At 37.5% G+C, this 27,760-nt stretch overlaps 1 protein-coding gene across 14 annotated transcripts in view; it reads left to right on the top strand.

Annotated features, from left to right (window-relative positions):
• Positions 1-27,760, top strand: part of Zc3h12b (zinc finger CCCH-type containing 12B) — a 270,812-nt gene that overhangs the window by 74,616 nt on the left and 168,436 nt on the right. For 2 of the 14 annotated variants that reach the window (XM_058578238.1, XM_058578203.1), the window contains exon 3: positions 19,486-19,618. The exons of the other annotated variants lie outside the window; for them this stretch is intronic. The gene's annotated coding sequence lies outside the window, so the exon portion shown is untranslated. The remainder of the gene's footprint in view (positions 1-19,485; positions 19,619-27,760) is intronic. 14 annotated transcript variants of the gene reach the window in all.

Below are 27,760 nucleotides of genomic sequence, written 5' to 3'. Positions count from 1 at the left end.
GCGGCTCTGCCTCTCAGCAGGTCGCTGCTCCTCTTCTGCCGGTGGGTCGCAGGCCCGCCTACCTTGCAGGAGTGATTGGAAGCTCTGTCCTGCCCCGGGCCACTGGGCCTTTTCTGTCCGTGGTCACAGTTCCATCTACCTGGCAGGCGCGGGGGGTGGGGGGCGGCTCTGGCCCTCAGCAGGCCGCTGGGCCTGCTCTGTGCGTGGTCACAGTTCCCTCTGGGGACTATATTATTGACCTAAGACTTTTCTTATTTTCTATATATTCAATTAATGCTATAGATTCCCTCTCAACACTGTGTGTGTGTGTGTGTGTGTGTGTGTGTGTGTGTGTGTGTGTATATATATATATATATATATATATAATTTAGATGTTATATTTTTATTTTTATTCATTGTAATATATTTTTCATTTCCTCAGGCATTTCCCTTTTGTCCTATAAATTATGAGAAATATTATTGTTTAATATTGAAGTGTTTGTAAAGTTTCCTATTAATGTTCCACTATTGATTTCTAGATTAATTTCATGGTGGTAACAAATCACTACTGGTATTATTTCTGCTCTGTTAAATATTTTGAGATTTGTTTATAGTCTAGGATATGTACTATCTTGGCACATATTTTGTTGACACCTCAAAAGAATATATATTCTGTTTGGAGTGTGGTCTCCAAATAAATGACAGTTAATTTCTGTTGTTTGATAGTGTTTTTGCATTCTTCTGAATCCTTTCTTATTTTCTAATTGCTTTATCACTTGTTGAGAAGTATTGAAGTTTCTAACAATAATTATAGATTTGTTGATTTCTCCTTTTTACTTCTAGCAATATTTTGTTTACATATTTTAAACTCTAGTTTTTGGTGAATTCACATTTAGTGTTGTTGTGACTTCTTGATGAATTGGCACTTTTTTAAAATATATTTTTTAGATATCAATGGACATTTATTTATTTATTTATTTATGGTGCTGAGAATCAAACTTAGTGCCTCATACATGCTAGGCAAGTGCTGTGCCACTGAGCTATAACCCAGTCTGAATTGACACTTTTATAATTATATAATTTCCTTATTTGTCTCTTATACTTTTTGTTATGGTATTTACTTCAACTAATATCAACATATATACTCCTGCTTTCCTTTGTTTATGTTATATTATTGTTATATATTTCCTTTTAGTTTTCAACTTTCTTGTTTTATTTGAAGTGATTATTTTTAGACCGTATATAGTTTGGTTATGTTATTAAATCCTATAATTCTCTTTCTTTTCATTGATATCCATGTTATTTATGTTTAATGTAGTTATTAATATGTTAGAAGTTAAATTCCTGCCATTTTTTCGCTGGTTTTCTATGTATGCTCTTTCCTTTTCTTGGTTTATCCTTACCCACATTTCAGGGAGATACTTGAAAATTTTCAGAATTTTATTTTGATCTATCTGTAGTGTTTTTGAGTGCATTTCTGTTTACCAATTTTAGTAGTTGTTCTAGTATATGTATGTATATTAATATATGAAATTGTCTACTGTTGCCATCATATTATCAATTGTAGTGAAGTATATAAGCCTTAGTAACTTACATGTTCCTGTACCCTCGCACATTTATAGTTTTCTTAAATATTTACTCTTTAATAGAAGTTATCCAAGAGTGTTATAATTTTTTCTTAAACTGTCAAATTTAATTTTAAAAATTCAAAAGAAGCCTATTTATCCATATTTTAGCTTACTGTATTCTTTCTTCTTTCCTTAAAGTTCATATTTCCTTCCCTTATTATTATTTTCCTATGTTGAGAAGGCATTCTGTTATGTTTACCTATAAATTTAAGGTGTCCTTTTACTTTGGTTTCTTTCAGAGAGTTTCCTTTGTATTAATTTTCACAATTTTAATTATGACGTGTCTTTTAATGAATTTATTTGGGTTTGTCTTATTTGTGTTTACCTCTACTTCTTGAATCTGTGACAATATATCTCTGTCCAAACTGGGATGTTTTAGAGCCAGTTTTATTTCTTCTAGTTCTTTAGCAGTCCCAACCATTTCCTTCTTTCTGGGGTTCCAATGACATGAGTGTTAGTCAGATATATTTATTTTAATCCCACATGTCTCTGAGCTCTGTTTTTTTGTCATCATTGTTCTTTGATATTATTCAGATTGAGTAATTTCTATCATTCTACCTTCTAGTTACTGATATTTCCTTCATCCCATCCTACTACTGAGCCCATTCACTGAGCTTTTCATTTTTAATTACTTTTCAGTACTAAAATTGTCATTTGGTTCTTCTTTATATACTCTATTCCTTTGCTGAGGCTTTCTATTTATTTGATGAAGCTGTTTCCATTGGATTCAAATATCTTCAAAGTTGTGCATTTAAGCATTTCTATATCTGCTTTAAAACATTTGAAACATTGTTATAATTTCTCTATCTTCTGGGCATTGTCATCTGTTGATTAGATTATTTCATTCTGGTTAAGATCTTCCTGGTCTTAGTATGATGAATGATTTTCAATTGAAATAAATTTTTTTTTCCATTATGTTATGAGACTTTGGGTCTTTTTAAACCTTTTCTTACTGACTTTCTTAAAAACTATTCCAACAGCTAAGAGGAATTTCCTCATTTCTAGGTGGAAGTAGAAGTCAGTTTTCTTACTTAGCCTTTGTTGACAACCAATGGGACAAATCCTTCACGAGTGCTTCTTTAGTTACAGAGCTGGATCCTTCCAGGAAACTGAGGCAGTGTGAAGACTCCTTCCCTTCAAACCCCAATATTGGAATTCAAGTCACAAAGATTTCAGTCATGTTGTTCAGAGAAACAGGAATGAATTTATTGAAGCAGTAGGAAATGTGAAAAGAGGCCCTCTCAAGGGAGAGAGAAGGTCCTCTGAGGAGAGAGACAGCATGCCCTTCCTGCACTCCAGTTTTATTGGGGATCCAAGACAAGTTTCCAGAGAGAACCACCCAGGTCCACTTCTTGACTTTTGACTGACAGCAGAGTGAGATCAGAATTTCAAGTCCTCACTCCCATGACATCTCTAGGTCACCTTGGCCCATGGTGACCAATTCTAATTGGATTCTTAACCATTTTTTCTCACAGATTTATGGTTAAGAGTAATTACCTTGTTTCCCTAAGTTCTGGGATGTGGTCTATTAAAAGACACACAAAATTCTCCCCCTTCAGGGTAACTTAGGTTCCTCTTATTGACATTATTTCTGGCCTGCATTTCTCCTGCAGATAACAGGTAATTTGCTGAGGAATGTGACATATCATGTCCACTTAAGCTAGGCAGGCCTGCAGGTAAATTGCTTCTTGGAAAAGAAAGCATCCTTGGGGCTATAGCTCAGTGGCAGAGCACTTGCCTAACATATGTGAGGCACTGGGTTTGATCTATAGCACCATATAAAATAAATAAAATAAAGTCATGCTATCCATCTACAACAACAAAAAGTTTTAAAAAAAGAAAGTATGTGGGTGTCAGCACAGTGGGCCCATTTTATAGAATTATTCCCTTAACCTCATGTTCCCACCACTTACATTTGTCTGTCCCCTAACATGTAGAGTTGGGATTTCTGACTCCCTACATTGTTTCTACTGACATTTTATGTGTGAGGAACACTTGTTATTGACTGAGAGGTTGGAAATTCCCGCTGCCTACTTGACTTTCTTAGATACTCTCTGAGTGGGGGTGTTGCTGCTCTTTGTTAGTGCCTTTCAAGAGTGAAAATTTAGGCTCTCCACTTGGCCTTTTCTTGCATGGGTTGGAGTAGTCAGTTTTTTTGCTGGAGTAAATCTGTAATGATTTAAAAGATTTTAAACTTACTAGGTTGTTCCTTGTCCTTTGGCTCGTGAAGAGTGAGATTTTATTGGGGCTTTTGTCTGTGTTATTGGCAATTCTGGAAAGCTGACTTCTCAGCTTCAAGTCTGTGATATATGCAGTAAATTGGAAACCCAAGGAAATCATTGCTGTGTTGTTCCTCAAATCCTGAGGTTCCTTGCTGCTCTACCATCTTCTTTTCAACTTTCTTAGTCTTCTCATGTTTGTAGTATATATAATGTACAAAATTATATATGTGTGTATAATGTTCAGAATTTTTAGTTGTACTTAGCAGGGAGAATAGTTGGAAAAGTATGTCTACTCAATCTTCATGGAAGCAGAAAGAGGACCACAAGGTTTAAAAATTTGTTATCTCTTTTAAGTTATACAGAATCTGAAGTGCTTTGGCTTCATAACCTCAGATGTGATATTTTGTCAATTCATCAAGAAAAGATAATAATAAAAATAATTTTAGGCAATATAATTAAATAAAGTAACTTTGTATTGTTAGCCATTTAGGTTATTTCTAAATAAAAATTATTCCAAATTTATCAAATTTTAAAAATATATATACTTTCTACTAATATAACAATGTTTTAAGAAGTTTTCCTAATGCAACAAATTAATATTTAAATATTATCAGACTAAAGTCTTATTATACCTATTTAAGAGAGACAAAAAGTAATGTATTTAGATTTTTAGGTTAGAGATGCCAACATTGACTTCTGTATCAAATAAGCTTTTAAGTTTTGTGGAAGAAGAGTTAGAATTGTGAATATAAAGGAAGATCGTAATTCCTAAAGTACAATGTTACTTTTTGAGAGTACATCCTGTATGCTTAATCTTTACTTAACTTGGTTTTTAAAATAGATGCTCATGAAATTTTCTTGTTGAGAGTGAGAATAATGGGAAATAAGTAATTTAGAATTAAATGAACTTACTGTTATTCTTCATAGAAATTCTTTAAGCAACTCAGAAATACAACTATAGATAATTTAATTTTTAGGTTAAATCAGGAAAACATTATAAAATGAGTCATACCTTCATTTATCCTTCTATTTCCAAATATAATAACCAATTTTGAACTCAAAACTTCTGTCATTTTTAGACATATTATTTATTGTTGAGTTAAAAAATTTCTCAAATTTAAATATTTTGAGATTAAGAATATATATAATAGCTATAGAGAGAGTGAATATGTATATATATAATATACAATTATTTCATATGTATATGAATGAATTTTAAGTAGCTGAAACTTTAAAGCAATACCAAATCAAGATTTATAGTTTTGGAGAAGGAAGATGGTGGCAGGGGGAGTGCATTACCCCCGTGTGCTGCTTCACTGTGTGGGAGTATGACAAGTCAGGACGGCTAAAGGATATCTTTTTAGGAATTTCCAGCAATAGTGGGGTGCTCCGGAACCTGGAGGAAGGATTTCCATCGCACGAGGATCGGCTACGGGGACTCAAACGCGAGAGGTTTGTCGCACGGAGGGTAACACTGCTTATTCAGCAAATCGCCCCGCGGCTAGAGTCTACAGCGCGCGCTGGGATAGAGACGCAGGGTTACAGCACTGCAGTTTCTGCCAGCCGCGCAAGCACCGTACTCAGGGCTGAATTCTGGGTTCGAGACGGGGGAAAGAAGCGGTCCATCTCGGTTCTCCACACCGGTCAGACCACAGAGGAGGCCAGCAGCCACCATGTTGGTAAACTGATGTCACCTTCCCTGTTTTCGACTGACCGCAGCTCATTCAGCCATAGAACAGGTAATTTCAGGCTGCAATTCGCCTGCGGCTTGCAGACAGATTGCTAGGGTTCAGCGCCTGGGTGCTTCTTAGAATCTGATCTTATCGGAGCGAACAACCGAGCGCGGGGCGGCCGAGTTCCGGCTCCCGGAACCGCCCTGGCTCAGGGCTGCGGAGCCTGCGGAGGCTGCTTCTTGGACCCTGCTACTATCAGAGCATACACCAAGCACTAAGCAGCCGAATTCCGGCTCCCGGAACTGAGCCCGCGGGGACTGCTTCTTGGAGCTTACACTTATAGGAGCTTACACCGAGCACGGAGCGGCCAAGTTCCGGCTCCCAGAACCGTCCCGGAACCGCCCTGGCTCAGGGCTGCGGAGCCTGCGGAGGCTGCTTCTTGGTCCCTGCTACTATCAGAGCATACACCAAGCACTAAGCAGCCGAATTCCGGCTCCCGGAACTGAGCCCGCGGGGACTGCTTCTTGGAGCTTACACTTATAGGAGCTTACACCGAGCACGGAGCGGCCGAGTTCCGGCTCCCGGAACTTCCCTGGACCGGGGCTAGGAGCCCGCGGAAACTGTGTCTCGGTCCGGGTCCTGCTGAGGGCCGGTCAGGACTCACCCGTTGCTTTGGTTGCCCGGCAAGGGGAACGAAATGCGGCCATTCGCATAGGATACCAACATGGCAGAGATCTGATGTCAGCAGAAAGCAGCGGAGGAGAGATCTTCATCAATACCAGCGGTGACATAAGCAGTTGGTCTCCTGGTAGGGGGGGTGAGGCACAGTCACCCGAGTCTCCTCAATTTGTCGTCGAGCCAGAGGGGAGGAGCCGGGCCGCCGCCAGCGCCCGGAGCAGGCCCAGCGGCTCGCCAGCGTGGTGACCGCATGACCCCAATTGGAGAGGAGGCGGAGTGGAGCCGCGACCCACACCCGCAAGGTGGGCAGACCCGCGACCCAGTGGTACATGGGCGTGGTAGGAGGGGCAGGGCAGAGCCGCCCTTTGCGCTTGCAAGGTAAACAGACCTGTGACAGCCTGGCGGGTCAGGCCCAGTGGCCTGCCAGTGTGGTACACACGTCACCCCAACTGGAGTAGGGGCAGAACAGATCCTTCTCCCACGCCCGGATCAGGCCCTGCCGGTGTGGTGGTCACGTGACCCCAATTGGAGTGGGGGCGGAGCGGAACCGCCACCCGTGCCCGCAGGGTGAGCAGACCAGTGATCAACGTGCAGATCAGGCCCAGGGGTCCGCAGGCGTGGTAGGAGGGGCAGGGCAGATCCGCCGCCTGCACCTCCAAGTTAGGCAGACCTACAACAGACCAGCGGATCAGGCCCAGGAGCCTGCCGGCGTGGTACAAACACCACCCTAATTGGAGTAGTGACAGAGCAGAGTTGCCTCCCGTGCCAGGAACAGGCCCAGCGTCCTGCAGGCGGGGTAGTCACGACACCCCAATTGGAGTAGGGGCAGAGCAGAGCCTCCACCCGTGCCCGAAAGGTGGGCAGATCTGCGACCGACCAGCGGGACAGGCCCAGTGGCCTGCCGGTACGACAGACACATCACCCCATTTGGAGTAGGGGCAGAGTAGAGCCGCCGCCCGCGCCTGCAGGGTAGGCAAACCTGCAACCGACCGGCGGATCAGGCCCGGTGGCCTGCCGGCGTGGTACACTCGTCACCCCAATTGGAGTAGGGGCAGAACAGAGCCGCCGCCAGCTCCCAGAACAGGCCAAGTGACCTGCCGGCGTGGTAACCACGACACCCCAATTGGAATAAGGAGAGAGCAGAGCCGCCGCCCGCACCTGCAGGAAAGATACGCAAGCAGTATGAAAAGACAAGGAAAGAAAGGACCACAAGCATTGCAGGTCAATGCAACTTTAGAAGAGGTAACAGCTGCAGCAGATGGAATGTCAGATAAAGAATTCAGGATATACATGCTTCAGATGAGCTGGAGTATCAAGGAAGACATTAAACAGCAAAATCAGACAATGAAAGATCACTTCGACAACGAATTACGCAAACAAATCCAGGAAGCAAAGGATCAACTATACAGGGAGATAGAGGTTATAAAAAACAAGCAATCAGAACTCCTAGAAATGCAGGAAGCAATAAACCAACTTAAAAACTCAATGGAGAATACTACCAGCAGAGTAGAACACTTAGAAGATAGAACATCAGACAATGAAGACAAAGTATTTCAACTGGAAAGGAACATAGACAGCTCAGCAAGACTGTTAAGAAACCATGAGCAGAACATCCAAGAAATATGGGATAACATTAAGAGACCAAACTTAAGAGTCATTGGGATACAGGAAGGTACAGAGCTCCAAACCAAAGGAATGAGCAGTCTATTCAATGAAATAATACAAGAAAACTTCCCAGACTTGAAGAATGAGACAGAATCCCAAATCCTAGAAGCCTACAGGACGCCGACTGTGCAAAATCATAAGAGATCCACACCTAGACACATTATAATGAAGATGCCCAACATACAGAATAAGGAGAGAATTTTAAAAGCTACAAGAGAAAGGAAGCAGATTACATTTAGGGGTAAGCCAATCAGGATAACAGCTGATCTTTCAACACAGACTCTGAAAGCTAGAAGATCCTGGAATAACATATTTCAAACACTGAAAGAAAATGGGTTCCAACCAAGAATTGTGTATCCAGCGAAATTAAGCTTCAGGATGGAGGATGAAATTAAAACCTTCCACGATAAACAAAAGTTTAAAGAATTTTCAGCTAGAAAACCATCTCTTCAAAACATCCTTGGCAAAGCATTACAGGAAGAGGAAATGGAAAATAACAATGAAAACCAACAGTGGGAGGTAGGACAGTAAAGGGGGGGGAATAATCAAAGAGGAAAACAAACCATGTTTAGTAACAGAAGTAAACAAATATGGCTGGAAGAACAACCCATATCTCAATAATAACCCTAAATGTTAATGGCTTAAACTCACCAATTAAGAGACACAGGCTAGTAGAATGGATCACAAAACAAGACCCAACAATATGCTGCCTACAGGAGACGCATTTGATAGGAAAAGACATACATAGGCTGAAGGTGAAAGGTTGGGAAAAATCATATCACTCATATGGACTTCGGAAACAAGCAGGAGTATCCATACTCATATCAAATAAAATAGATTTCAAGCCAAAGTTAATCAAAAGAGATAAAGAGGGACACTACATACTGCTTAAGGGAACCATACACCAACAAGACATAACAATCATAAATATTTATGCCCCAAACAATGGTGCAGCTATGTTCGTCAAACAAACTCTTCTCAAGTTCAAGAGTCTAATAGACCACCACACCATAATCATGGGAGACTTCAACACACCTCTCTCGCCACTGGACAGATCTTCCAAACAAAAGTTGAATAAGGAAACTATAGAACTCAATAACACTATTAATAACCTAGACCTAATTGACATATATAGAGTATACCACCCAACATCAAGCAGTTACACTTTTTTCTCAGCAGCACATGGATCCTTCTCAAAAATAGATCATATATTATGTCACAGGGCAACTCTTAGACAATATAAAGGAGTAGAGATAATACCATGCATCTTATCTGATCATAATGGAATGAAACTGAAAATCAACGATAAAAGAAGGAAGGAAAAAGCATACATCACTTGGAGAATGAACAATAGGTTACTGAATGATCAATGGGTTATAGAAGACATCAAGAAGGAAATTAAAAAATTCTTAGAGATAAATGAAAACACAGACACAACATATCGGAATCTATGGGACACATTGAAAGCAGTTCTAAGAGGAAAATTCATTGCGTGGAGTTCATTCCTTAAAAAAAGAAAAAAACCAACAAATAAATGATCTCATACTTCATCTCAAAATCCTAGAAAAAGAAGAGCAAAACAACAGCAAAAAAGTAGAAGGCAAGAAATAATTAAAATCAGAGCTGAAATTAATGAAATTGAAACAAAAGAAACAATTGAAAAAATTGACAAAACTAAAAGTTGGTTCTTTGAAAAAACAAAATCAACAGACCCTTAGCAATGCTAGCGAAGAGAAGAAGAGAGAGAACTCAAATTACTAGCATACGGGATGAAAAAGGCAATATCACAACAGACACTTCAGAAATAAAGAAGATAACCAAAAACTATTTTGAATCCTTATACTCCAATAAATTAGAAGATAGTGAAGGCATAGATAAATTTCTTAAGTCATATGATCTGCCCAGATTGAGTCAGGAGGATATAGAAAACCTAAACAGACCAATATCAATTGAGGAAATAGAAGAAACCATAAAAAGACTACCAACTAAGAAAAGCCCAGGTCCGGATGGGTATACAGCAGAATTTTACAAAACCTTTAAAGAAGAACTAATACCAATACTTTTCAAGCTACTTCAGGAAATAGAAAAGGAGGGAGAACTTCCAAATTCATTCTATGAGGCCAACATCACCCTGATACCTAAACCAGACAAAGACACTTCAAAGAAAGAAAACTACAGACCAATATCTCTAATGAACCTAGATGCAAAAATCCTCAATAAAATTCTGACGAATCGGATACAAAAACGTATCAAAAAAATTGTACACCATGATCAAGTAGGATTCATCCCTGGGATGCAAGGCTGGTTCAATATACGGAAATCAATAAATGTTATTCACCACATCAATAGACTTAAAAATAAGAACCATATGATCATCTCGATAGATGCGGAAAAAGCATTCTACAAAGTACAGCATCCCTTTATGTTCAAAACTCTAGAAAAACTAGGGATAACAGGAACATACCTCAATATTGTAAAAGCAATCTATGCTAAGCCTCAGGCTAGCATCATTCTGAATGGAGAAAAATTGAAGGCATTCCCTCTAAAATCTGGAACAAGACAGGGATGCCCTCTCTCTCCACTTCTCTTCAACAGTTCTCGAAACACTGGCCAGAGCAATTAGACAGACGAAAGAAATTAAAGGCATCAAAATAGGAAAAGAAGAACTTAAATTATCACTATTTGCAGATGATATGATTCTATACCTAGCAGACCCAAAAGGGTCTACAAAGAAACTATTAGAGCTAATAAATGAATTCAGCAAAGTGGCAGGATATAAAATCAACACGCATAAATCAAAGGCATTCCTGTATATCAGCGACAAATCCTCTGAAATGGAAATGAGGACAACCACTCCATTCACAATATCTTCAAAAAAAAAAAATACTTGGGAATCAACCTAACAAAAGAGGTGAAAGACTTATACAATGAAAACTACAGAACCCTAAAGAGAGAAATAGAAGAAGATCTTAGAAGATGGAAAAATATACCCTGTTCATGGATAGGCAGAACTAACATCATCAAAATGGCGATATTACCAAAAGTTCTCTATAGGTTTAATGCAATGCCAATCAAAATCCCAACGGCATTTCTTGTAGAAATAGAGAAAGCAATCATGAAATTCATATGGAAAAACAAAAGACCCAGAATAGCAAAAACAATGCTAAGCAGGAAGTGTGAATCAGGCGGTATAGCGATACCAGACTTCAAACTATACTACAGAGCAATAGTAACAAAAACAGCATGGTACTGGTACCAAAACAGGCGGGTGGACCAATGGTACAGAATAGAGGACACAGAAACCAATCCACAAAACTACAACTATCTTATATTTGATAAAGGGAATAAAAGCATGCAATGGAGGAAGGATAGCATCTTCAACAAATGGTGCTGGGAAAACTGGAAATCCATATGCAACAAAATGAAACTGAATCCCTTTCTCTTGCCATGCACAAAAGTGAATTCAAAATGGATCAAGGAGCTTGATATCAAATCAGAGACACGCCGTCTGATAGAAGAAAAAGTTGGCTACGATCTACAGTCGGTGGGGTCGGGCTCCAAATTCCTCAATAGGACACCCATAGCACAAAAGTTAATAACTAGAATCAACAAATGGGACTTACTCAAACTAAAAAGTTTTTTCTCAGCAAAGGAAACAATAAGAGAGGTAAATAGGGAGCCTACACCCTGGGAACAAATCTTTACTCCTCACACTTCAGATAGAGCCCTAATATCCAGAGTATACAAAGAACTCAAAAAATTAGACAATAAGAGAACAAACAACCCAATCAACAAATGGGCCAAGGACCTGAACAGACACTTCTCAGAGGAGGACATACAGTCAATCAACAAGTACATGAAAAAATGCTCAACATCTCTAGCTGTCAGAGAAATGCAAATCAAAACCACCCTAAGATACCATCTCACTCCAGTAAGATTGGCAGCCATTAGGAAGTCAAACAACAATAAGTGCTGGCGAGGATGTGGGGAAAAGGGTACACTTGTACATTGCTGGTGGGACTGCAGATTGGTGCAGCCAATTTGGAAAGCAGTATGGAGATTTCTTGGAAAGCTGGGAATGGAGCCACCATTTGACCCAGCTATTCCCCTTCTCGGTCTATTCCCTAAAGACCTAAAAAGAGCATGCTACAGGGACAGTGCTACATCGATGTTCATAGCAGCACAGTTCACAATAGCAAGACTGTGGAACCAACCTAGATGCCCTTCAATAGACGAATGGATTAAAAAAATGTGGCATTTATACACAATGGAGTATTACTCTGCATTAAAAAATGACAAAATTATAGAATTTGCAGGGAAATGGATGGCATTAGAGCAGATTATGCTAAGTGAAGCTAGCCAATCCCTAAAAAACAAATGCCAAATGTCTTCTTTGATATAAGGAGAGTAACTAAGGACAGAGTAGGGACGAAGTGCAGGAGAAGAAGATTAACATTTAACAGGGATGAGAGGTGGGAGGGAAAGGGAGAGAGAAGGGAAATTGCATGGTAATGGAAGGAGACCCTCAGGGTTATACAGTGGAGGAGGTAGAGAGAGAGGAGGGGAGGGGAGGGGAGAGGTGGGGAGGGGGGAGGGTGGAGGATGGGAAAGGCAGCGGAGCACAACAGACACTAGTATGGCAATTTGTAAATCAATGGATGTGTAACTGATGTAATTCTACAATCTGTGTATGGGGTGAAGGTGGGAGTTCATAACCCACTTGAATCAAAGTTGGAATATGATATGTCAAGAAATTTGTAATGTTTTGAACAACCCACAATTGAAAATTAAAAAAAAAAATGTGGGGTGAAAAAAATAACTCAAATGAAAAAAAAAAAAAGATTTATAGTTTTTACTTAATGAGTATTTATTGACTCACTGAGGACTTTTAAATATAGGTTTCACAGACATTGGATTGTCTCCAGAGCATTTTCTTGGAAAAAAGCTAAATATTTGGTACTTCAGTAAATCATAGTGGAAAATTTTTTTTTAAAACTTAATTTAGTTTATTGCAAAGGTGATATAGAGCTTGTGTGGGCCTCAGGGAAGAAATAATTATGAATGTACTTTGTCTTTGGCATCCTAATTTTATTGCTGATTAAAAATGTTTAAATTATCTTGTTTGTTTTCTTTTATGTTTTTATCTATCTATTTATTTATTTATATACTGTGCTGAGGATCAAACCCAGGGCCTCATGCATGCCAGACAAGTTCTCTACCACTGAGTCACAGCTACAGCCCACCTTGTTTATTTTCTAACATTTTAAAATTCATTTTTAGTTTTATTTCTGATTAACAAATAAAAATTTAATATATTGAATCCTGTACAACATCATGTTTTGATGTATGTTTACATAGTGTAATGGCTCCATTGAGCTAATTAACATTTACATTACTTCATGCATTTTTTTTCTGGTGAAAACACTCTAATGTTTATGCTTAGTAATTTTCAAGAATATAAAGTATTGTTATCAACTATAATCACCATGTTGCAAATAGATCTCTTAACAATTATATTTTCTAACTGAGATTTTATATACTTTGAACATGTGTCCCAAATCCTCCTTCTTCTCTTCTTTCCAGTTCCTGGGAACCACATATCGTCTCTGTTTCTGTGAGTTCAGCTTTTTTAGATTACATATATAATTTAGATTATGTGGTATTTGTCCTTCTGTGCACTGCTTATTTCAGGTAATATAATGTCCTTCAGGTTTATCTATGTTGCTACAAATCACAGGATTGCCTGCTTTTTAAAAAATAAGTGATCTTCCATTATGCATATCTACCACATTTTCTTTTTCCATTCATCCCTTGATGGATACATAGGTGAATTCCATATTTTGACTCTTATGAATAATGATGTTGCAATGAACATGTACTTTTACCTATCCCTTTGATATACCAATATATCATTTCCTACTAATATATAAATATGTATATATTATGCAACTTATATACTTGTATTTAAATGCTTTATCTCTTTATGTATTTATCTAAGTAAGACTTTTAATTGCTGCTCATTGCTTGATATTGGTCTATTTCAGTTTTTTATATCTTCCTGGTTCAGTTTGGGCAGTCCATATGTGTCTAAAAATTTGTCAGTGTCTTCTAGATTTTATAATTTATTGAAGTATAAATTTTCAAAATAGTATCTATCAATCCTCTGGATTTCAGAAGGGCCTGTGAGGATATCTCCTTTTTAATCTCTATTTTTTTTCTAAGAATTTCTTGATTTTCTCTCTCATTTCTTCTGCAGCCTGTTCTTACATTGTAAGTATTGTTTAATGTCCATGTGTTCATGTGGTTTCTATAATTTTTCTTGCTTTTGATTTTTAATTTAATTCCATTATGGTCTGATAAAATGCACAGGATTATATCTTTTTTTTTTTTTTAATTTGCTAAGACTTAACATTGTGATCTAGAATTTTGTCTATTTTGGAAAAGATTCTATGAGCTTCTGAGAAGAAAGTGAATTCATCTGAATTTGGATGAATATACTGTAGGTGTCTGTTAGGTCCATTTGATTTGTAGTATTATTTAGGTTGAAAATATCTTCATTGCTTTTATATCTGAATGACCTGTCTTTTAGTGAAAGGGTTACATTGAATTCTTCTGGTATTATTGTATTGTGTCCTAAGTGAGATTAAATGTCAAGAAGTATTTTTTAAAAATATTTATTTTTTTAATTGTAGTTGGACACAATACCTTTATTCCATTCATTTATTTTTATGTGGTGCTGAGGATTGAACCCAGGGCCCCGCACATGCTAGGCAAGCGCTCTACCGCTGAGCCACATTCCCAGCCCCAAGAAGTATTTTTTAATGTAATAATTCCCACTGACATTTGGGCATTGCTCATTTTACCAGCATGTAGAGACCTTATTTGTCTCTTCTCATTAATTTTTGCTTGAAATCTACCTTGGCAGTAAATTTTAGAAACCACATAAACCCATGTATTAGATATGAGAATAGCTACTCCTGCTGGTTTTCATGATATACTTGTATGGAATATTTTTTCCAGCCTTTTAAACTTTTACCTATGAGATGAATCTCTTGTAAACAACACAAGAGTTGGATCTTGTTTTCTCATCCATTATCCAATTTGTGTCTTTTTAATTGGGAACTTGAGACCATTTACATTCACTGTTATTATGGATAAATGGTTGTTATTTCTTGCCATGTTGGTTTGTTTGCTATATTTAATTGGTCTTAATTTTCACTTATTTAGTTGCTGTTCTAGAAACCATATATTTAGGAGCTTTGGGGTTTGTTTTTTGAGTTCTGTGTATAGTATTATCTTAGTTTTTTTTTTTTTGTATTGCTAACTTAGTGGTCATGAATCTTTTTAGTTTATCCTTTTCATGGAAAGTTTTAATTTATTCTTTTTTTTACAAAATTTTTTATTGCTTACTTATAAAAATAAATTTCAATTGTCACTTATCCTTGATTCTAAGTATAATCATCATTTTCATCCTAAAGAGTTGATATTCAATCCTCAGTCACAGTTTGGAAAATATTGTGTGGGATCATTGAGCAGGTGTATGCTTAGCAGAGATCATATCCCCGGGGACCTCTCACCTTCACCCTGGAAGTATTCCTGACTTATAAGTTTCTTTTTTTTATTTAATTGATTTTATTTTTTAAATACATGACAGCAGAATGCATTATAATTCTTATTACACATATATACCACAGTTTTTCATATCTCTGTTTGTATATAAAGTAGGTTGACACCCAATTCGTGCCTTCATGCATGTACTTTATAATTATAAAAGCTTGCTTTCTTGGATACAGCGATGTTGGCTAGCAATCTCTTTCTTTCAGAGCTTGGAATATCTGATTCCAGGCCCTCCTTGATTTTAGGGTCTGAGTTAGGAATCAGTCAGAAATGAGCCTTATTGGTTTACCTCTAAATGTGACCTGATGTTTTTCTCTTATAGTTATTGATATTCTTTCCTTAGGCATTTTTGATTCTACATGTATCCTGTGTGTGGATGTCCACCTAATTTCTAAGGTTAGGATAATTTTCTGCTGGTATTTCACTGAAGATGTTCTTAATATCCTTAGCCTTTATCTTCATGTTCTCTTCTATCTAGTAACTCACATACTTCTTCTGTTGATGTTGTCCCAGAATTTTTGTATATTTTGGTCATGGTTTTTATTTTTTTTCCTTTATTGCATACTGAGTACTCAAGTTCATATACCCTGTCTTCAAGGCCTGAAATTCTGACTTTAGGTTTAAAATTCATTTTTCCACAGTCTAATCTTTTGGTGATATTTTCAAGTGAATATTTTAAATTTGGTTCATCTTGTCTTTCATTTTCTGGAGTTGTGATTGATTTCTTTATGTTACCTATATTTCTTTTTTGAAATGTCTTTCACCTCCTCTATTTGCTCTCTTAATTTGTTCCTTTGATTACTTTAATATTCAGTTTTTTATAGTCTTTATCTGACATTTCATTCACTTCTCTATCTCTGGGTTCTTTTGATGGGGAATTGTAAATTTGGGGGGAAGACTTATTTGCTTGTCTTCTTGTATTTTCAGAGGTCTTGGGCTTGTGCATCTGTTGAGATGGATTCCTCTTCCTCTTATGCATGTATCCTTTGGTGTGTAGGTATCATTTTGTTCTAGGGACTTCTTTCTGTTTTTGTTGTATGAGTAGATGTCCAGGAGTGTGACCTGAGGCCCACCTCTAGCTGTCCTTCCATGAAGCCTGTTTGTTGATTTAGAGTTTTCATCCCTCCTGTTTTATGTATTGAAGTATTATTGGAGCTTAGGTGGGGCTTAGGTTCTTGTGTGGAGTCATGTTACTTGGCTGAATTGTGAGTGTAGCTCAGTAGCCAGATCTCTATCCTGTGAATGCATAGTGTTGCCATCGTTTTCCAGCCCCTCTTAGATAAAGGGAGGGAGCAAGAAATAGCAATAATGGTAGCAATCATTGTACGGCTTTAAAATAAATATTCAATGCCTACTATGACATTGCCACTGAAAGAGCAATGGTGATGTCAGCGTTTAACGTCAGTATCAACAATGAATAGCTATCAACAAGGTAAGATCTAGAATGCAGGCCCCCCTGTCTTATTGGTTTCTGACTTCTTCCTAGCTGCTTGTGTGGTGGGCTGAGAGCAACAAAGGGTCCTCTTTCCCCTCAATATCCCCAGCCTGGATCACCCTAGGCACAATCCTCTCTGCACCTATTTCAGTCATGCTGGTCCCAGCACGCTTTGGAACCCATAACAGGTGACTTCTGGGTCTGGCCGACATTGCCTTTTATGAAATCCCAATCTTCCACCTCTGCTCACTGTTGTGTGTCCATGACTCTGCTTATTGGCTGAGTGATTCTGATCACTTTTTCAATCATCAACTTGCCCCACTGTCCCTGGTTTAAAATTAATATCAGCCTCCCACTCTATTCCACAAGTTCCCCCAAGGCAATTCAATTAACCATGATTTTTTCTGTCTGTGATACCCCCTCACCTCTGCAGTGGGCTGGCATTGCTGGTACCACTCCCACCAACCAAGCTGGAACTTCACTAACTTATTTTTTTAAATTTTATGTTCAAAGATTCTGAATTTCTTTGTCTCTTTGATTATTTTACTGTCCAATGTTGAATTTAACTGAATTCCCTCTGTCACTCATTTTGCTGAGCAGCAGTACTCCTATTGATTGAATATTGAATTGACAAGCTGGTAGAGAGTACACCCTTCCTCTGATACACCATCTTCTTCCTACCCATTTTTATTTGAATTGCCTTATTACTATTGAGTTGAGTTCTTTATATGTTTTGGAAACCAACCTCTCATCAAATGTTTGACTTTGTAAATATTTTCTCCCATTCCATAGGTTTTCTCTTTACTCTATTGATTATTTCCTTTACTGTATTTAAGCTTTTTAGTTTGATGTAATCCCAATTGTCTATTTTTCCATTTGCTCCATATGTCTTTGTTATCATATCCAACAAACCACTGCCTAGACCAATATCATGGATCTCCTCCCATGTTATCTTTTAGTAGGTTTAGAGTTTTCAGTCTTCCACTTAAGTCTTTAATCCATATAAGTTTATATTTGTATGTGGTGTAAGATAAGAGTATACTTTAACATGTGGATATCTAGGTTTCCCCACATTATTTATTGCTTTTCCCATTCTGTATTCTTGGAACCTCTATTGTAAATCAATTATTATAAATACGTGGATTTGTTTCTGGACTCTATTATGTTCCATTGGTCGATGTGTCTGTTTTTATGCCAATAACATATTATTTTGGTTATTATGCCTTTGCAGTATTTTCTTTTCTTTACAGTATATTGTGAACTCAGGTGGTCTAATGCTTTATCTTTGTTCCATATGTTCCAGACTGCTTTGAGTATTTGGAGCCTTTTGTGCTTCCATATGAATTTTAGCATATTTTCTATTTCTATGAAAAATGTCATTAGAAGTTTGATATGGATAGCATTGCATTTGTAGATTGCTTTGGGTACTATGGACATTTTAACAATATAAATTCTTCAAATAAATGAACACAACATATTCTGTTTTTTTGTGTCTTTTTCAATTCCTTTCATCAATGTTTCATAGTTTTGCATGTAAAAGTCTTTCAACACCCTAGTTAAATTAATTGCAAGTATTTTAATTTTTGTAGTTGTAAATATTAGGATTGTTTTTCAGATTTCTTTTTCAAAGAGTTCATATAGAAACATTCCTGATTTCTTGTATGTTGATTTTGTATACTGCAAATTTATTGAATTTGCTTATTAGTTCAAATAGATTTTTTTCTGAAATATTTGGGTTCACATCATTCATAAACACATGCATACACATATACACAATTATATTTCTGCAAACAGGAACAATTTAAATACTTTCCATTTTACATATCTTCTATTTCTTTCTCTTGCCTCTTAGTCACTGGTACTTTCTACCCACCATTCATAGAAGTGGGTAGAGTGGGCATCCTGTTGTTATTATCTCAAAGGGAAAGCTTTCAATTTTTCACTATGGAGTATGATATTAGTTGTAGGTTTACCATATATGACCATTATTTTGCTCATATACAGTCTTTTTATACCTAATTTTTGAGTGTTTTAATTGTGAGTGGATATTGAATTTTGTCAAATGTCTTTCTGCATCTAATGAGTTAATCTTATGTTTTTATCTTTTATTCTGGTTATATGGTGTGTATCACATTTATAGATTTGTATATGTTCAGCCATCTCTGTATCCTTGAGATTAATCCCACTTTATCATTGTGAATGATCTGTTTCATGTGTTGTTGAGTTCTGTTTGCTAGTATTTTGTTGAGGTCTTTTGCATCTGTGTGCATCAGGAATATTGGCCTGTTTGACTTTGTGTCCTTGTCTGACTTTGTTCAGAGTAATGCTGGACTTGTAAAATGAAGTTGGAAGTATTTCTACACCTTCAATTTTTAGGAAGAGTTTGAGAAGACTTATGTTATTTTTTAATCAAGCATTTGGTGGAATTGAGTGGTGAACTATTAGTTCACATTTTCTATTTCTTATTGATTTAGTCTTGTTAGGTTGTTTGTGTCTGGAACTTTATCTGATTCTTCTAGGGTTTCCAATATATTGTCACATAACTGTTCTTAGGTGTCTTATGATCTTTTTTTGTTGTTGTTGTACAGGTTGAGCATCCCTAATCTGAAAATCTGAAACCCGAAATGCTCCAAAATCCGAAACTTTTTGAGTGCCAACATGACGCCACAAGTGGAAAATTCCACACCTGATCTCACGTGATGGGTTGCAGTCAAAACACAGGTGCCCTAAAAATAGTGTATAAAATTACCTTCCATTGATATGTATTAGGTATTTTATGAAACATAGATGGATTTCATATTTAGCTGGATCCCATTCCCATGATATCTGATTATATATATATATATATATATATATATATATATATATATATATATATATATATATATAATGAATTCTTCAAAATCTGAAAATATCCAAAATTGAAAGCACTTCTGTTCCCAAGCATTTCGAAAAAGGGATACTCAACCTTATCATTTTAATATGTACTCTTTAATTTCTGAATTTATTTGAGCTTTATCTCTTATTAATTTGGATAAAGATCCGTGCATTTTGTTTTTTCAAAAAACCAAGACTCAGATTCATTGATTTTCCTATTGTATTCCTAGTATATATTTTATTTGTTTCTGCACTGGTTTTTATTCTTTCTTTCCTTCTAATAACTTGACTTTCATTTGTCCTTCTTTTTCTAGTTCCTTGAGGTGTAATGTTATATTGTTTATTTGAGATATTTGTTTATTTTTCAGTGCTGAGTATTGAACCAGGGCCTTGCATGTGCAAGGCAAGTACTTTTACACTGAAGTACACTTTGCCTTCCACACCTTTTGTGGCTCTGGGGCTGGCTGGCTGACTGGTTTTCTTCCTTCCTTCCTTCCTTCCTCCCTCCCTCCCTCCCCCCCCTCTCTCTTTCCCTCTCTCTCTCTTTCTTTCTTTCTTTTGACAAAGAATTGATCCCAGGGCCTTGCTCATGCTAGGCAAACATTCTATCAATGATCTACATTCCCATTCCTTTGTAAATAAAAAAAAAATAGTTGAAACAGGGTCTTGTTAAGTTGCCCAGGCTGAACTCAAACTTCTGATTCTCCTTCTTCAGCCTCATATAGCTGGTATTACATGTGTGTATCACCATGCCCAGCTTGAGCCTTCTTCTTTTTTGATGTAGGAGTATATTGCTGTGAACTTCCTTTTTAGGAGTCCTTTTGCTTGCATTCCATAATTTTTGGCATGTGGTATGCCCATTTTCATTTGTTTCAAGATATTATTTTTTATTTTACTTTTAATTCCTTCTTTAACCCATTGATTGTTTAGGAGTATATTGTTTAATTTCTGTGTATTTGTCAACTGTTTAAAATTCCTCCTGGTTTTGAATCTAAGTTTCATACTTATGGTTATCAGAAAAGATACTTGACATGATCTGTGTGTTTGAAGAAGTATGGTCTTGGAAAGCCATTTAGAAGTTAGCCTGTCCAGACAAAGCCTATCTACAAAGACTAAAATTGAACTTAAGTCTGCAGGGACTAGCCAGGTGTTGAGATGGGTCTGCTGCTTAGGTCCACTGGATGGACTTGGAGCTTGAATTCATGGTGGCTAGCCTGATACTTACATGGGTCTGGAGCCTAAGTCTGTAGGGATGGTCCTGAGATATAGGTCCATAGAGATTGGCCTGTAACCTGATTCTGCTAGGGTGATACTGAATCCTGGGTCTATTGAAGGAAGCCCATTCCATAGGTCAACTAGTACCTGGGGCCTGAGGCTGGCCTGGTATTGGGGCAGTGGAGCCTGGAATCATAGATGTCATCCTAGATTCTGAGTCTTTTGGGACTTGCCAAAAGCCTGGGTCTGCTGGAGTTCACCTAGGGGCTGAGTACATGGGTAGAGGTCTAGAGGGTAGGCCTATAAAGGCTGCTCCAAAGTCCTGGAGCCATGGATGCCTACCTAGAACATAATTCATATGGGTAATTCTGAAGCCTGTGACTGTGGGGTCTGGTCTGTCACTAGAGTCTACTAGAATGGACCTAGACCATGGGTCTGCACGGGCCAGTATGGAGAGTTGTGCCACAGAGACTGTGGGCAGCTCTGGAACTTGTATCTGTGGGTGCTAGTGTGGTACCTAAAAGCCAGGTGTGTTGTCCTGGCACTAAGATGAGCCAGAAGCCTTAAGCAATATAGGTAGACCTAGCTCTAGGAGATTCTGAAATGAGGCAGGCCTGGAACCTGGGTCTGTGAGATTGGCTTGATATAGGTGCAACCTTGTAGATCAAATCCACCAGGCACAAGTAAAGCTTGAGCTTCAGAATCCCCTGGCACCGAGATCTTGGAGGCTTTGTGTGGAGATAACAACCTAGAGTCTGAATCCTTAGGAGCCTGCTCAATGCCTTGTATTATTGGAACAGGCCTGGTAATCAAGTTCAAAGAAAAGTCCAGTGCTCGTTTCCTTCTTCTTCCCTAACCCAGAGAATACCTCCTGAGGTTTGGAGAGGGATGATATAGATAATATAAAACTGTTCTTTATACCTACTTTAATTCATATTTTATTATTTATATGCTATTCTCAGTGCTCTAAGCTATAATCTCTCACCTGGTTTTCTTAGTTATTGTAAAGGTAATTTTGTGCATAGATGGTTGTTCAAATTAATAATTATTATGTGGGCTGGGGCTGTGGCTCAGTGGCAGAGCGCTTGCCTTGCATGTGTGAGGCCCTGGGTTCGATCCTCAGCACCATATAAAATAAATAAATAAGAGTATTGTGTCTGTCTACAACTAAAAAATATTTTAAAAAATTAATAATTACTTTGGGGGATGAGCACTGGAAAGCCCTATCCTGCCATCTTGCTGACATCTGGACCTGTCAATACTCTTTCTCCTTGATATTTCCACCTCTCTTTTTTCTGTCTCCTGTTCTGTTATCATTAGTCCATACTAAAGGCTTAATTGGTTAACAGTTTTTTTATTCAATGTTTGCTACTTTCTCTGTGCATGGGATTATGGCTTGTGGAGATTAGAGAGAATACCCAGCTGCATTGTTCTCATGTTTGCCACCATTCATCCATGTCTCAGGACCTCCAAGTTTCTAAAGATAATAACCTGAAATTTGGGGGGAAGGAATCATCCAGGTGTTCCCTGTGAGACATCTATCTGGGTTCCATGAGGCCCATATGACCTCCAGTCTTGGGAGAAAGAAATTAACTATCTGCATCCTAGCCTGGCCTCTTCCTCAAAAGAATTTTTGAACTCGAGTTACTTGACCTTTCTGTGCTGGTGTTTATCAGCTTTGTATTACTATAATGAAATACATGATATAATTAACTTAGAAAGGGTTTATTTAGTTCACAGTTCTTGAGGTTCCAGTCCAAAATTAGGCAGGATCATGGCTTTGGGCCTCTTCTGAGGACACCAGACGGTGGAAAGCAGATGGTGGAGCAAATCATTTGCATCATAAACCAGGAAGCAGTGAGACTGGGGTCCCACAATTTTTGAGAGCACACCCCAATGATCTCCCACTAAGTCCAACCAACTATTGATTCACTGTACCTCCCAATACTGCCACCCTGGGAACCAAGCCTTTAATACATTAGACTTTAGATGGACTCTATCAATATTCAAACCATGGCAGTCTCCAAGTTTCTTTGTTAGTTGCAAAAAAGAGTTTATAACACTTATCTAGTTCTTGAGGTTGTTAAACAGATAAAATAACAGAGTGGATAGTTAATTATTCCTTCATAAAAGCACTTTAAAAATATGAGGTATTGAATAACTTTTAGGTCTTAAGTATAAAGCCACTTAAGAAATATAAAAATACATTTTTCAAGTAAAAGTTAACAGAAAGCCAGTAAACTGAATTCCTTAAGCACCTTGAGTTCATTAAAAGCTATTACTATCAATATTGTCGGGGGTGGGGATTCCAGGGATTGAACTCAGAGGCACTTGACCCCTGAGCCATATCCCCAGCCCTATTTTGAATTTTATTTAGAGACAGGGTCTCATTGAGTTGCTTAGTGCCTTGCTTTTGCTGAGGCTGGCTTTAAACTTGTGATCCTCTTGCCTCAGCCTCCTGAGCCACTGGGATTACAGGCATGAGCTACCACACCCAGTTCAATAACCTAAATATCTATAAGCATATCCTTTCTTCATTTGAAACCCCAATGTCATGTCTTCTTTTTATTTTATCACATTACATGTAGTTGAGATAAAAAAAATCCCTTTAAGTTTCATAACTATTTTCCTTTTTCTTTCCCATTGTCACAGTTCTACTATTTACTTTCATTACTTATTCCCAGGACTATGGTTACTGAGCATAAATGTGACAGAAATCTTCAAGGAGATTTTTTAATGAAGCAGTATGGACATCACTCACTTAGGGCTAGAAATAAATTTTTTCAGCATCTACATCAAACAAACTTACTTCTGTGGATCTTCTCATTGACTAAAAAAGACTGAATATTTCAGTTTTGTTAAATGTAATTAGCATCTAAAAAATCACATTTCTATTTTTGAGACCCAAGGTCATTTTTCTCACCTTCCTTGCTGGCTCTTCACTTCTAATGGAACCTATTACTACTCATTCTTGTGCTTTCTGGTTGAATTCTCCATAATTCTGGCTGCAGAACAGCCACATTAGTCTCCTTTGCATCCCTTTCCTAGCTGCTTCTAAAGATAAGCACACAATATCCTTTAAAAAATTTTTAATTGACAAATAATAATTGTATTTATGGTATACAGTGTGATGTTTTGATTATGTACACATTATAGAAAGATTCAATCAAATTAGTTAATGTTTTCACCATGATCCCCTTTTTATTATGCAGTTGTATTCTGATCACACTGGGGAGAAGAGAATTAAAGAATAACATATAAATAATCCATTCATTTCTGCAAGAAGCTATTACTGAATGTTTATACTTTGTCAGATACTGTGTTAGCTATTGGGATGATTAGGCTCTTAACTATATTACAACCTGGTGGCATGCATTATAGCTTGAGTAGATTGCTGTTAATGAATGATTTTATATAGATAATAGAATTGTTATTGTAATCTAGTATAATTGAATAATAGTAAAATTGTAATGCCTGTTGTTCTTCAATTCCTGATTCCCTTTTAAGATAGCTAAAGGCTTGGCCAGATTTTTGCTTTTTCCTTTGATTTCTATCCATGGAGCTTGCTAAATCTCTCCTTCTGCTTGCCTTCTACCTGCCTAAGTGTGTCAGCTATACTATCTTGTTCCACAAAACTTACCTAGCTTGTTAACCTGAAGAGCAAGCAGATGGAGAAGACACTCTGGATAGGCCTCCTTCCAAGATTGCTACCTTCTGAATGTATCCTCACATTAGGTTATTTTCTCAAGAATCAAAAATATATAATAAATAATTAAATTATGAGCCACTCCAGTGCATTTTTAAAAATTTTACCATTTGGAGGATTATTTTCCTCCTAAAACTGTATGTAGCCTTCTATTATAATTTAAATATCACATCTGTTAAATATTGAACTTGAAGCTATTATCACTTAAGTGAATCATGTACAATTTCATGTAATTGACACATTTGCTTCTAAGAAATTTATAGCATAAGTTCTTCTTTTATAAATTCAAAGTATTTTTTTACATCTGATATTTTACAGGCAAACTGTATTGTACTATCCTGACAAGTGAAAGGATTAATTGGAAGCTTTTGTTAAAGGTTCTTACTGAATATGGAAAAATAACATTCTGAAAATAAATGTAACTGATACTAAATTGGCTATTTTAAAAAATAGACTATGATCTTCCTTTCACTCCTTAATTATTTATTTTATTGGTATTTTGTACATATATACAGGTGAAATTCTTTTTGGTATGTTTACATATGTATTTAAAAGGAAAATCAATAGAGGAGAGGAGAGAGAATATGAGAAGATAGGAGGAAAGGGAAAGGGGGAAATGAGAATTGAAATCAAATTTGTTACATGTATTATTTTGTCAAAATGAACCCAAATGCTACATATAATTATAATGCTCTAATAAAAAATAGTGTATATAAAGAGACATATTTTATATAACCAATGTTTCAAAACAATTTTTGTTTTTATTTTTGAGTAACATATTAGTACTACATTATTTATAGCCAGTATAATTTTGTTTTTTAAAAGCCCATAAGCATTTCCTCTGTAGTACCTCCCCATTAATGTAAAACTTGATTATTTATACCTTATTTACTGGGAGTTTGATGTTTAATTTAAAATCTCCTAATTGATTATATTTCAATAGATAATACATGTTAATGCATCCATGAGGATATATAATATCTAATGTATTTAATTGTATATCACAATGCTTATCTTTCCCATAAACAGAGGTTAAAAAAATTACCTATGAGAAATGCCACACAGTATGTTTCCTTTGCATTAGTTTGCATTCCTTGTTCTTTTTTTACTTTTGCCGCAGTCTGGCTGGGCACAATCAGGAGCCACTTGTCAAAAGAAAGTAACTTTATTTTTAGAACCACACACGACAAACAAAATAGTCTCTCAGGAAAAACCCTCAGAGCCTCAACTGCCACCACCGGCTTTCCCCAAGCCTCTCTCTCCCACACAAGCTTCTCCCCACCTCCCACAATCCTCCTGCTCTTGAGGCCGATTGGCTGGGTCACATGGGCGGAGCCAAAAAAGTCCCCCAATGAGCAGCTCCGTGGTCTGAAAGGGCAGGGAAACAGTCCAATGAGCATCACCGCAGAGGAGCCAATCAGCTAGATGTTGCTGGGGCCGAGGAGCCAATCAGCTAGATGTTGCTGGGGCCGCTGTGAGCCAATCATCAGCCAGCAGCTGGAAGTTTGCTGGCAGCTGGAAGTTTGCTGGGGCCCCTTTGGCTGTGGCTCTCAACATCTCCCCCTCTCTGTTTAAACAACAAGCATGTGGCTTAGGGACCGTGCCTGTTAGGCAGTACAATTCAATATATGGTCCTTACCCGTCATCGGATGAACTGACCTCTAGGCGTCAGCCTCCTGTCTTAGGTTGGTACCACTGCAATTGGATCATACCCGTCACTGACTACCGGTCCAGCATACAGCCATACTTGTGGATAGGCCTTTGCACCTGTGGGGGGGTGAGGTTCTTTGCCTCACCTCTGTTGGCCCCCAAATTTTAGACCATCACTAGTAGAGGAGGATGCAAAATGCCATGACATTAAGCCAATTGAGGGCTCCTTTGAAAAATTGTACCACCGGTGACATCATCAGCAAAAATACTCCAGCACTACCACAATTCGCTGTACCAACAGATAGTTCACAATGCATACAGGTGAGCTCACAATGTGTCCAGGCAAGTTCTGCAAGCAGTTCAGTGATGGCTATTGTAGAAGCTGTAGATTGGTTTTATCTTTGACTTCACCAGCACTGGGATGAAGATAGGAATTCTGGCAATAATGGCTAAAGAAAAAATTATGTAACATTCCAGAAGGCACTAAAAGAAAACAATTTTCTTAACAATTTACATTGTCTTTAAGAGAATTATTAAATATAATGAAAAGGAAAGGTAAAAGTAAACAAACAGATCTGTTAACCTTCTTTTTTGTTTACATATTAAAACAATCCTCAACAGTTGTTTACCCAATTTAAATTAAACCATATAAATCACGTGAAAAAAAATATTTGGATCCATTTTATCATGAGCGCTCATCATATATGATATATGGACATACATACATTCAAACATATAACACAAAACACAAGTGTGCACACATAATATAATACATACAACACATAACATTATAGTAAAGGCCTTATAACTTTTTACAGGTGAAATCTCCATTGCAATGTTTAAAAACTCTATAGTCAAAAAATAGAACTGATCAGCAAAACATTAACCTAGGTCTGTATGAGCTCAAAAAACAAAATAGAACTTCATGATATGGCAAAGGGCAATAATAAAATAGATATTGAAAAAAGCATCCTGGTTCTTTTGCAGATGTAAGAATAGCCAAACTGGAGTTTTGGATATCAGTTGTTATGGATTTGAGCCAAATCATCTTCTTTTTGGTCTGTAGAAATCGCTTTAGTTAATCTTTCTGGAATCCAAATCGGCTGCTGTTCTCCCTGTGGAAACACATAAACAGACCCCCGACTCCAGACAATCACTGGGTCAGGACCTTGGTTAATCTCTCTGGAATCCAAATCGGCTGCTGTTCTCCCTGTGGAAACACACAAACAGACCCCCGACTCCAGACAATTACTGGGTCAGGACCTTTCCATTGTCCTGTTAGAATATCCTTCCAAAGTACCTTGGGCTTATGTACATTTTTTGGACACATATGCCTTTCTGCAGCACTAAGTCCTGATGAATCCAAATTTAAAAAGTTTAGAGTAAAAAGGGTTATTTTAAGTTTATCTTTGGGG

The sequence above is a fragment of the Marmota monax genome, unplaced genomic scaffold (genome assembly GCF_021218885.2).
Source record: "Marmota monax isolate L192 unplaced genomic scaffold, Marmota_monax_Labrador192_F-V1.1 WCK01_AAM20220418_F8-fsc00134, whole genome shotgun sequence".
Classification (NCBI taxonomy): Eukaryota; Metazoa; Chordata; class Mammalia; order Rodentia; family Sciuridae; genus Marmota; species Marmota monax.
This window is presented reverse-complemented; position numbering and strand designations above follow the sequence as displayed.